General features: G+C 44.4%; 1 long non-coding RNA gene across 1 annotated transcript; it reads right to left on the bottom strand.

The window, feature by feature from the left end:
- Nucleotides 1–4,816: 4,816 nt before the first annotated feature.
- Nucleotides 4,817–5,495, bottom strand: LOC121617856. Its single transcript, XR_006007415.1, has 3 exons — nucleotides 5,442–5,495; nucleotides 5,151–5,255; nucleotides 4,817–4,904 (listed from the first exon to the last, which is right to left on the bottom strand). It is a non-coding gene; the product is annotated as an uncharacterized LOC121617856 (long non-coding RNA).
- Nucleotides 5,496–10,086: the final 4,591 nt, after the last annotated feature.

The following is a 10,086-nucleotide window of genomic DNA, read 5'->3' as shown; positions in this document are numbered from 1 at the left end:
AAACTGGTTGTACTTTGTCTTAAAACAAACCACAACCATGTACACAGGATCCATCATTTCATATTCTTCCTGCTTATCCAGGTCAGGGTCACAGCAGGGCAGCTTCCTTTAGCCTCCATCGTATTCTGAGGCCAGCTGGGAGATCCATAGTCCATGTCCTGTACAAGACATGGAGAGAACTCTGTGGTGTATTTTGCAAACAGCACCACAATCATCGACCAGGTTTCAAACAATGAGAGCTCATATCGGGAGGAAATCATGCAGAGTGGCACACAGGGATCAATCTGCTGCTCAGTATTGACAAAACCAAGAAGCAGGTTTTTGATTTTCGAAAAGAGGAGGTAAAGTCACACACTGCCTTCTACATCGGTAGAGCTGAGGTGGAGAGGGTGAACAGCTTTAGGTTCCCGGGGTTCAGCATCACAGAAAACCTGCCATGGTGATCTCACATCTGGTAAAGAAAGCTCAATCACTATTTCTTAAAGAAACTTAAGAAGGCGAAATCCCTGTGCCAAGTTCTTGTCAGCTTTTATGATGCCCGTCTGGATGCTTTTATGAAAGCATCCAGACGGGAAACGCCATGATTTAGCGTGGGATGTGCACAACCCAGGACACGAGGGCTCCGCAGTGGGTGATTAAAACTGCCCAGAACGTCACTGTGACCTGTCTACTGAGCATCAGCCCATTAACTCTGCTGTATCAGTGTCTGCTGCCATATCAGCAGACTACAGAGCAGCTTCTGTCCTCAGAGTGTGAGACTCCTCAATTTCTCCTCTGCTCTCCATCATAAAACCTTTTTTTGGAATAGCATAAAGGGACTACAACTAGGATTTTTCATACAACCCTGCAAACTGATGACTAAATGAATTTCGAATTAGTTGCACCGTGTATCTACAGCCATGCTGGCAGCCCCATGAGGCTGCGCTAAGGCAGAGCTGTGCAAATGCTGACTTTATTATGCAAACATGCTTGCAGTGACAGTACTAACATGCTGATGTTAAGCAGATATGATGGGTACCATGTTTACCATCTTAGTTTGCCATATTAACATGCAGTTATATTTCCAAGCGTGCGAATTAACACAAAATACACCTGGAGCTGATGGAAATGCCGTTAGTCTTGCAGCCTACAGTATTGGGTCGAACAACAACTTCAAACTTTGAACTGATGATGGAGGTGATGATGCCATAGGATTATCATCAAGTTATTACAATTCACCCTAATTGTTGTGAAATTTCAATCTGGATCAAAGTGATGGCCCAAACCCACTGACCGACTGGATATCAAGTGTCAAACTGACACAGTGCTAACATGGCTAAAAATGTACTTTAAGTGTGCAAAATATATACTATTTGTCACAGGGGAGTAGTTTTTGTTTTTAATAATTAGTGATCAGTGCATGACTATATTTGAATTATAATTGCATTGATGTGTTCCTGTCGATTGTCCAATTCCATAAAACACATGCAAAGAAGAGTTGCCAACTCTTGTGATCGCTTTAGAGCTGCACTGCTGCTCTGAATCCTGGCCAAGATCCAGCCCTTAGCATTTGAAGCCAATGCAGAGCAGCTAAAACTGGACTAATGTGCTGTCTCCTCTTGGTTCCGGTTAATAGCCAAGCTGCAGAGTTTTGAATGAGCTGAAGCCTCTCAGTGTTTTTTTTTTTTTTTTTTTTTTTTGAGAGGCCAATAGATTGTGTGTTAAAGAATTCAAGTCGGCTTGAAATATAGACATGCGTTTTTTAGCATCTTTGACATTTCTTAATGGTTGTACTTGAACTAAGTTTCGAAGGTGAAGTCTTTGTGACCTTGCTGAAGTGGGACTGGAAGCTTAGATCTCAATCCAGGAGAACACCAAGACTAAATGCATTTTTGATTTTGGGGTGAGCTGTCCCTTCAAGATGAATGACAGAGAGACTGACAAGGGACATTGTTAGAAAGAGGAGGAGATGCAGTACTTTGCTGAGCTAGACTTGCCTGTGTTTTGTGAGGCATGTATTTTGATGACAGGTTGCAGTATATAAACGCAGCTGACGTGACTAGAAAAGTGTGCATCCTCTCATGGGCTGGAAGCTGGTGCTCAGGGCAGCATGGGATATAAACACTAATGGCGTCCTCCTAGGTTGCACTGTAATGTTGGCTAGCAGTATTTGTGAGCTAATAAGCTGTAAGCTAATATCCACAAGCTGCCAATGTCAGAGTAAGGTTAGGAAAGTAGATGTATGCTTCCCTCTGCTCAGTGAAATGGTTGCTGGGTGGTGTTTAAATAGAGAGAAAATGGTTCCAACACGAAACTGGTCACAACAAGGTCTGTGGATTATTTTGAGTAATGATGTCTGGAAAGAAAAATGGCTGTTGATGTTTTCAACACAAAGCTCCAATATCTGCAGCTCACACCAAAACAATCGAGATAGATAAATAGCATTACAGGTAAGAGGAAAAAAAATGTATGTTTGATATTGGGGTGAACTGTCCCTTTAAAGGCAGAATGGCTCAACAACACTGTAGTTTACTCCTAAATAGGTTAATGATCTGGCACCTGTTGTTGCATTTTTAGTCCCGCCCTCACACCCTGCACGCTCTTATTGGCTGGCTATTGGTGACACACCCACTGCCCAAACACAGCAAAATAAAAGAATATGGGCAGAGGGAAGGGTCTGTGCAGATAAAGACACCACCAGACAGAGGGACTATTTGTATGAGTTTACCCATTGTTTTTCCTATCCTACTCATTGTGCCCTCAACTTTCCAGAATGTTTCCTATGTAACTAAACTATCGAGCAGGTCCGTCTTTATCTATGCATATTCCCATTCAAGGAAAGTTGATCAGAAATGAAAGAAATGCAGACAGTTGAAATTATTCCTCATTATAATTTATTCGAGTTACATGAACAGAGTTACATGGATGACTTTCACACAAGCTTGAGAAGTTTGTTCAGCTACAAGCATTTCTCTTGGCAGGTTAAAAAGGCTGGACACACTTTTGCATATACACATATTAAAAGCTATTTCATAACTGCATTTTTAAGTTTACATTATGTTATGTAATATATGTCTACTAAGACCAATTAAGAGGAAAACTGATGTTTGTAGATGGTGCTTAACGCAGTATTTGGCATTAAACATTGCATTCCACAACACATAATTATGGCTATCTACACGAGAAGTACAGTTTATATGAATACATGTTTCATGCAAAAAAGCAAACAGATAAACAGAATAATTACTTTTTGTATTCTGCAGAGGTGAAAAAACAGGAAAGTAGAATGCCTATATCTGCACTGATGCAATAAAATACACAGCTACATTTTACCAGAAACGACCAGATCTAATGCGTCAAGGAAGGTTCACGGCACAGAAACAAAAGCTTACTGTATGTTCAATACATATATAATATTCATCTGCCTCCAATTCCACTCAGCAAACGTTGGTTGTATTGATCTCATTTCTGAGTTTAGGTTAAAAACTGTGTTGAATGTATGTAATGCAATTATCTATTTGAGAGAAGATTTTGAGTGAGAAACAAATGAGGGAGCCCAATATGCTTTCAGAAATGAAATATGTTAAATGGAGACGGCAAACGTAAGTAAATCTTGTAAGTCAACTCTCCTCAAACTGCATGTTAATGAGAGGGGCTGAAACACTGAGACACTGACACTTTTCCAAGTTAAAGGTATACTTCGCAGGATTTGTCAGTTCTGGAATTTGTGGGAACACAGCTGAAGCATGCTTCACCCTGACTGCTGTCGCCTCTCTGCTCTGCGTATGTGTGTGTATGTGTGTGTGTGTGTGTGTTTGTGTGTGTGTGTTTAAACAGATACACAGACCTTCAGCCCTTCATACATCCATGATACAATCAGAGAACAGAGGAGAGAGACGGAAACAGTCCTGACCTCACCTGTGTATCATTGACTGGCAGCTACACAGAAACACAGTGAAATAGGAAGAAAATTAGAAAATACAGGCTCTCTGTAGCTGCATACACTGTCACACACTTCTTGTGGGTCATAAGTGATGACTGAGAGTTTATACATTCCGTGCAAAGTAAACATTTAACTGCAATCAAAGTAAATCATGATTGCAGACACAGTGAACAATGCACTCGTGTTTCTATCACAGCTGTGTTCGCTCCCCTTTCAGCACCTCGTCTGGAAGCCCCCCTGTCCAGCCGTGCACCTCACCCCTGCCCTTTCCTTCACTGGACTGAATGAAGTGGCTGAGCATCTGCTCGGCTGACTGCAGGCTGGCCAGGTTGTTATCCGCTTCTGTCATTCTGTTTTCTATCGGCCTCCCAAGGGCCGCGTCCCTGTCGTTGTTTGCCTTCCAGTGATGAATGATCTCATTATCTAAGTCCTCGATGGCGTCCTCACCTTGGTGGTGGAGGTCCATCATGGCCTCCGTGCCTCTTAGCTCCTTCTGCATGTGATGTCGCGCCATCGGGATTTCCTCCAGGCTAGCCGATCGGATCAGGATGGCAGAGCCGAGGGTTGGACTTGTGGTGATCCTGTGTGCGCCCTCGCCTGTCATGCCATCAGACAGATTCTCATTGTGAATGGTGAACTGGAGATGAGGTATCTGCAGCGGCCGTGGAGAGTGTCGTCTGACAATTTCCTCGCCCCCCGACTCGCTGTCTTTGTCCACATCTCTTTCCTGGTGTCTCCATGCTTGACCTCTGTTTGATCCTGTCAGTATAAATCGCGGCGTCTCTTCTCCCAGTTCCGACCAGTCAGATTCCTCCTCCTCTGGAACTGAACCTAGAGACTGCTCCTGCCCACCGGCTTTGGCCTTTCCATAGTTATGGCTGTCCATAAACTGAGCCGGAGGGGGAGCGATGGGGAGAACCATCTGATTAATGCCATCAGTTGACTGAAACTGGAGATCTGTTTTGTGAAGCAGTGACGTTATCTACAGTGAGCAGAGGTTACAGACAGATCAGTTTATTGATTAAAGGATGCAAAGTTAAAGAATGAAGATGACATATTTGTGTGAGCAAAAGAAAATACTACTGATGCTGAATGCTGTATGTGCACTAGTCTCACAGAGGCTTAACCTATCAGCATTTCATTTGTATTTCTCGTTCTGGCTATTGTTGCCCATGGTGGCTAACAGATATCAACAAGGAATACCAGAATATTAAGGTAAATATCTCACATTGAATGTCTCCACACTGTTGGCAAATTTTGCATCAGCAAGCTTCTCCGTCAGTGCTGTAATACGTTGGTTCAGCCTCTCACGTTCTCCTTCCATACTCAGAGCCTGACACAGAAAGTACAGGAGGCACAGGTATCACAGGTAAACCTTCAATGAGTGGGATGAGGTACCCCTTCCCAAGAGTTTTAAAAACTTTTACTGCTCAGTAAACTTCAATTCAGTAAAAAAAAGGCTCCTACATTTTGCAAAACCTGTTTCTATAATCATTTTTGTAAATGCCTACAATCTCACCACTGAGTGAAGCTTTTGCTTTAGCAGGTTATTAGTCTGTTGTGTGGAGGAGCAGTTGTCATGTAGCCTGAGAGAGAGAGAGAGAGAGAGAGAGAAGAAAGAGAGAGAGAGAGATGTTACTCAACAATATGACAATACATAGCAGGAGACATACAATATTCCACGTATGAGATTAAATGCAATAGCTATGCATGATGTGCATGATTTTACATCTGAAACTTGAGACATATACTTAAATCAGGGGTCACATCTCATTTCAAAGCTTATTTTTGAGGACAACAGATGAGGGCTGGCAGATTGAGCCTGGTTCACCTTTAACTGCACTTTCAGATCTCTGGAATTGCTCAGTTGCTTTCTGTGTGTTACAAACACGAGTATCCACAACCGCTGTGTTGCATGTCCTGACTAACTGCACATTAAAAAAACACAATGCATGAGCCTAAATCTATGTTTAACAGGTTAACTGACTGAGAAATGAATTCTGCATAGTAAGTATGACTCATGGAAGCCCAAACTGCCTATCCCAATGCAACCTAAATACATACACCAAAACATGCACATCAGCTCCCTAATGTTTTAGGAGCGGACTTACATCAGTGGTGTGTGTATTATGTATAGTGACTGGAGGGGGTTAAGCAAAAAACGTGTTTTCTCTGCGTTCTTCACCTCTTAAAGCCCTCTGTGAGATTGTTGAGCTCTATACGTGTCCTCTGAAGTTCTGCCTCCAAAAACTTTTGGCTGCTCATGAACTCCTCTCCTAAACACTCCATCCTCACTGCTGTCTTCAGCAGAGTTTGATGCAGTCCTACGTTCTGCTCCTGCAGTATCCTACCAGGATAGATACACAAAAGAAGATTTATTCAATAACACATTCTTTTATCACTCTCATTACTCTCACTTTAGACACTGCCTGTTAATTTACACAGGTCAGCACTTTCCATGAGTATCACCTCCAGAAAAATTGCTGCCAATTAATCTACATCATGGGCATTGTTGTCATTTGAACTTGTTCTTTTACCAAAAAAATGACATCACACTTACATGATTCGACCCAGCTCATGTGCCTTTTCCTGTATTAAAGAAAACAAAATTACTTTGACAAGACAAATTACGTTCAGAAATAATATTAATGATACCCAAAGAATAAAGTGAAAAAAAAATGAGCTGAAAAATGAAAGAAGAACAAAGCACATCAGTTTGGAAAGTCAATTTGATGACCATTAATTTGTGCAGGGTAACTAATCTATTGTTCTGTAATGACTCATCTAGTGTTTACAGTGACATGCACACTGGTGTCCAAATCAATAGGCAATCAAATAAGCGGAACATTATTACATAACCAGTTAATCAAGCATGTAAAACACAGGGAACTATTGACTTGCCAATAATTACTTTATGGATGTAGTGTAATAAGGGATTTCATGAAAGAATATTTCATACTTTATGCAATGAGGAGGTGGTGAAGCTTGTCTGCTCCTCTTCCTGGCTCGAGGGGCTGCTGGTATTCCTGGGTGAATCTGCCCTGTTGGAAAGAGACTCCAGCTTCCTGTGTGAAGGTGGGCTGCCTGCAGAATGCCCCTTTAAATGAGTGCTGTGGTCATCAAGGTCATCATGGTCACCATCATTGTTCCTGGAGTGGTGCTGATTGTCATGTGGTTCACAGTGATGTTTTTTGTGATGGCATGTACTATAGTAATCTCCATGTTCATGGTGGTGGTCTGGACTGTGTTGGTCTCCATGTTCATGGTGATGGTCTGGACTGTGGTGGTCTCCATGTTGATGGTGGTGGCTTGGACTTTGGTGATCTCCTTTTTGATGGTGATGGCCTTGACTGTGATGATCTCCATGTTCATGGTGATGGTCTGGACTGTGGTGATCTCCATGTTCATGGTGATGGTCTGGACTGTGGTGGTCTCCATGTTGATGGTGATGATCTGGCCTTTGGTGTTCTCCGTGTTGATAGTGATGGCCTGGACTGTGGTGGTGTCCATGTTCATGGTGATAGCCTGGACTGTGGTGGTCTGCATGTTCATGGTGATGGCCTGGACTGTGTTGGTTTCCATGTTGATGATGGTGGTCTGGACTGTGGTGGTCTCCATGCTGATGATGGTGGTCTGGACTGTGGTGGTCTCCATGCTGATGATGGTGGCCTGGACTGTGTGGGTCTCCATGTTGATGATGATGGCCCGGACTGTTGTGATGTCCATGTTCATGGTGATGGTCTGGACTGTGGTGGTCTCCATGCTGATGGTGATGGCCTGGACTGTGTGGGTCTCCATGTTGATGATGATGGCCCGGACTGTTGTGATGTCCATGTTCATGGTGATGGTCTGGACTGTGGTGGTCTCCATGTTGATGGTGATGGCCTGAACTATGGTGGTCGCTATGTTGATGATGATGGTCTGGACTGTGGTGGTCTCCATGTTCATGGTGATGGTCTGGACTGTGGTGGTCTCCATGTTGATGGTGATGGCCTGAACTATGGTCTCCATGTTGATGATGATGGTCTGGACTGTGATGGTCTCCATGTTCATGGTGATGGCCCGGACTGTGGTGGTATCCATGTTCATGGTGATGGTCTGTACTGTGGTGGTCTCCATGATCATGGTGATGGCCTGGACGGTGGTGGTCTCCATGCTGATGGTGGTGTCCTGGATTGTGGTGATCTCCATGTTGATGGTGATGGTCTGTACTGTGGTGGTCTCCATGCTGATGGTGGTGTCCTGGATTGTGGTGATCTCCATGTTGATGGTGATGGTCTGTACTGTGGTGGTGTCCATGGTGATGGTGATGGCCTGGATTGTGGTGGTCTCCATATTGATGATGATGGCCTGTACTGTGATGGTCTCCATGTTCATGGAGATGGTCTGGACTGTGGTGGTCTCCATGGTGATGGTGATGGTCTGGACTGTGGTGGTCTCCATGGTGATGGTGATGAGAATCACTGTGGTGGTCTCCGTGGTGATGGTGATGAGAATCACTGTGGTGGTCTCCATGTTGATGGTGATGAGATTCGCTGTGGTGGTCTCCATGGTGATGGTGATGAGAGTCACTGTGGTGGTCTCCATGTTGATGCTGATGGCCTTGACTGTGGTGGTCTCCATGTTCATGGTGATGCAGTTCACTGTGGTGGTCTTTATGGTGATGGTGATGCGTTGGGTTGTTGTGGTCACTATGGTGATGATGATGATGATGATGTGTTTGTTTGTGGTGGTCACTATGGTGATGATGAATGGCTGGGCTTTGGTGATCTCTACGGTCACTGGTTTGGCTGTGGTGTCCATGGTGATGTAATGTAGTGTGGCATTCAGTGTTTGGGTGGCTGCTTTGGGGGTGGTGACATGAATGGTGGTGGCCGCCATGGTGATGGTCTCCATGGTGATGGTGATGGGATGTGTTGTGGTGGTCTCTGTGATGACCTCCGTGATGGTAGACAGGACTGTGGTGGTCTCTGTGGTTATGGTGATGACTTGGGCTGTTGCAGTCTCCATGGTGATGGTGAAGACAAGAACTGCGATTGTCTCCTTGGTGATGGTGGTGGTGGTGCTTATAAGAAGGCGAATGTGAGTGATGCTGAGGAGACAATGAGTGCCGTCTTCTCAAACAACTGACATCAGTGCAGCTTTTGGGCTTGTGATGCATGTGATGGGGTGAGTGTGCAGAGCGGTGACCATGATGGTGGTGGAAAGATTCAGAGTGAGAATGTCCAGTAGGGCGCTTGCTGGTATGGGAGTACTTGCTGGAGCTAGTTGAGTCTGCAGTGGCAGGCCGACTCCTCTGCTGTCGGAGTTTCTCAGTGCTGCTGTTAACCTTGCTGGCTCTAACAGAGTCCTGCCCCAGACCGCAGGGTGTTTGAGCATCGGTAACGCCAAGAGTGGTGAGTCTCATCGGGCTGAGCACCTGCCGCGTGATTTCATTAAGGAACGCAGAGAACTTCATTTTTTCCTTCATTAAATTCTTCCTGGCTTCACTTTTTCTCTTTTCTTGTTCATTTTCATCTTCATTTCCCTGCCATTCTCTATCTTTGGGTCTAGAGAGAGCCTCCATTGATTTGGCTTTGCGGAAACTTCCATCATTTCCTGAGCCTCTTTTAATCCTCTTTTTGTTCTTCAGGGTGCCGTGAGTAGTGCCACTATGAGAGGACTTGCCTTTCTCCCATTCCTGTTTGGCAGGGAGCCTGTTTAGATGGCCGCTTTTATCAATCAAAGGGGCTGTGTCGTCTCCTTCTTCAAAGTACTTGTGTTTCCCAGAAATATCTGTACAGGACTGTGAATGCTGGGGCTTCTTGAGGGAATATCTATCTGAATACTCACTGCTGGTCTCAGAGGACAGGCTAGAGGAAGACGTGGAAGAAGAGGAAGAAAAGGAAGAGGAGGAGGAAGAGGAAGAGGAGGAAGATGCAGAGGAAGAGGAAGAAGAAGAGGAAGAGGAGAATGAAGAGGAACCAGCTGAGGAACTCAAGGGAGTTTCTGAAAGAGAAACATGCCGATGGTTTTGCTTGTGATGGTAATGACGAGGGTGAGAATGATGAGTCCTGTCATCGTCACACTCATGTCGACGGTCGGGGTGATGATCACCGAAAATGCTTTCCTCTGCTGTCGAATGGGTGCTATTTTAAAAAGAAGACATGGGTGTTAAAGACACA

This window comes from Chelmon rostratus, chromosome 14, assembly GCF_017976325.1.
Source record: "Chelmon rostratus isolate fCheRos1 chromosome 14, fCheRos1.pri, whole genome shotgun sequence".
Classification (NCBI taxonomy): domain Eukaryota; kingdom Metazoa; phylum Chordata; class Actinopteri; order Chaetodontiformes; family Chaetodontidae; genus Chelmon; species Chelmon rostratus.
The sequence above is the reverse complement of the archived record's forward strand: the minus strand, read 5'-3'. Positions and strand labels throughout refer to the sequence as shown.